The following is a 2,106-nucleotide window of genomic DNA, read 5'->3' as shown; positions in this document are numbered from 1 at the left end:
AAAATCTTCCCGGTTATCTCCATCACTGAACAGACAGGGCTTGGATTAGTGGATGTGCTCCTAGGCTTCTTCAGAGGGTCCAAGTAGTTGGGGGTAGGGTGGCTAACACATATAAAGGTCAGTTAAGAATAGATAAGGTGTGCTTATCCTCTTTTTGAATAGAGTAAGAATAACAATAACAACATAACGACAAAAACAAGAATACAAGAGAAATACAGCATAGTACAATGTTGTAGAAGAGAGAGACCCTCTATTGAATGGTGACCAAAAAGGATGTGTACGACTTCATTTGTAACAGTTTAGAGAGGAACACATCTGCATTGGTTTTCGTTAACACTCCAGATGGAACAGGAAAGATATTCCCGATAAATAATTAATAAAACCTTAAACATGAACTTGTAAACCAGACTTTTATGATAATACAAAAGAATTGAAATATTTAACTGAATTATCAATTAAATTAACTTTCATTTCAACGCAATGTTGAAATCAGCTTCAATGTTTTATAACCTGAACCGTCAGTGACCCAATGGGTCACAGGTAGTCTAGTATATATATATATATATATATATATGTAATAATACAAAGAATATATATGCATGTATACACACATATATGTACATACTTACATCTACAAGTGTATATAGATGCATATCAAGGTACAGGACATTAGAAAAATGAACTACAGACAACGGAACAAACACATAGGAAAACAGATAGCCACTTGGAATTATTCCTTCATCAGCTGCCTCTATTCTAACTAGGCGTTTCGAAGATAAGGCAGAACGTACTCTAGAATAGTCTCTTCCTGAGTAGTGAATCGGCCCACTAAACAGAGGATTCCAAGGTGGTAAACACAAACCAAGACAGGAAAAAATGGACAGTGAAAACAACATTAAGAAGCCGATATATATATCGTCTTGTTTCAACAGCCCTCACTGTTTGTTTTTACAGTCTTGTTCTCACTGTCTTGGATTAAATATATATAATATCAAGCTTTTAAAAAATAAGATCAATTCATTTGATTATGTAATTCTTCAAGGCAGTGCCCTAGCATGGCCGCAGTGTAATGACCGAAACAGGTAAAAGATAAAATAACCTAAACATACAGATGTGAGTACACACAACAACATGAACAAAGTCATTTCTTTTTCTTTTCTCATTTCAATGGATTACGAGATAAAAAACCTGTTGAAAATTTTCTAGATAGCGACCCACACAACACAGGAATTATAACTGAATAATCAATAATCAATATGTGAAGGAGCATGGCCTAATGGCTAGGCTGTTACATTCATGATTGCTGCTTGATCATGGGTTCGATTCCCAGGCTGAGCGGTGTGTTGTGTCCTTGGGCAAGACACTTTATTTCATGTAGCCCCAGTTCACTCAGCTGGCAAAAAAAAGGAGTTGTACCTGTAATTCAAAGGGACCAATCTTGTCACATTCTGTGTCATGCTGAATCTCCCTGAGAGCTATGTAGAAGGTATGCATGTCTATGGAGTACTCAACCACTTGTGTGTTAATTCCACAAGCAGGCTATTCCACTGAGCCAATCAACTGGGACCCTTATCATCGGAACCAATAGACTCCCAGTAGCTCCAATCCACTCACCTGGTCAAAATGAGTTGCACCTGTAATTCAAAGGGACCAGCCTTGTCCCATACTGTGTCACACTGAATCTCTCTGAGAATTTCATTAAGGGTACACATGTCTGAGCCGCTTACACATTACCTTTCACAAGCAGGCTGTTCCGTTGATCGGATCAACTGGAACCCCTGTCGTCATAACCAACGAAATGCCAAAGAAATTATGCAAGGGATTTGGTACAATGCTGACGAAGCAACGAAATAAATATGCAATGAGTCAAAGAGGAGACTCATGACTTCATTTTGATTAACATTGAACCTGATATAGAAAATTTAGCTGGATCTCATCGGGCGCAGAGAAGCCATTAACTTGCAATGTTCAAAGCGTAATTGAATTTGGAGTTACGTTTGCAAGGCTCAATAATTTGTGTAATGATAAGATGGAATACAAAATACGTTGCCCTTTCAAAGCCTAGCCAGGCTCATGGGCCCGGTTTCCCAGTTTCTATGGCGTATG

General features: G+C 38.1%; 2 protein-coding genes across 3 annotated transcripts in view; one reads left to right on the top strand and one right to left on the bottom strand.

Moving 5' to 3' along the window:
* The window catches only part of LOC106872908 (papilin), a 151,893-nt gene that overhangs the window by 124,822 nt on the left and 24,965 nt on the right, over positions 1-2,106 (top strand). The window lies entirely within an intron of this gene.
* LOC106876350 (ion channel TACAN) overlaps positions 1-2,106 on the bottom strand; it is a 19,469-nt gene that overhangs the window by 6,307 nt on the left and 11,056 nt on the right. The gene's annotated exons all lie outside the window — the stretch shown is intronic.

This window comes from Octopus bimaculoides, chromosome 30 (genome assembly GCF_001194135.2).
Source record: "Octopus bimaculoides isolate UCB-OBI-ISO-001 chromosome 30, ASM119413v2, whole genome shotgun sequence".
In the NCBI taxonomy this organism is placed as follows: domain Eukaryota; kingdom Metazoa; phylum Mollusca; class Cephalopoda; order Octopoda; family Octopodidae; genus Octopus; species Octopus bimaculoides.
The sequence above is the reverse complement of the archived record's forward strand: the minus strand, read 5'-3'. Positions and strand labels throughout refer to the sequence as shown.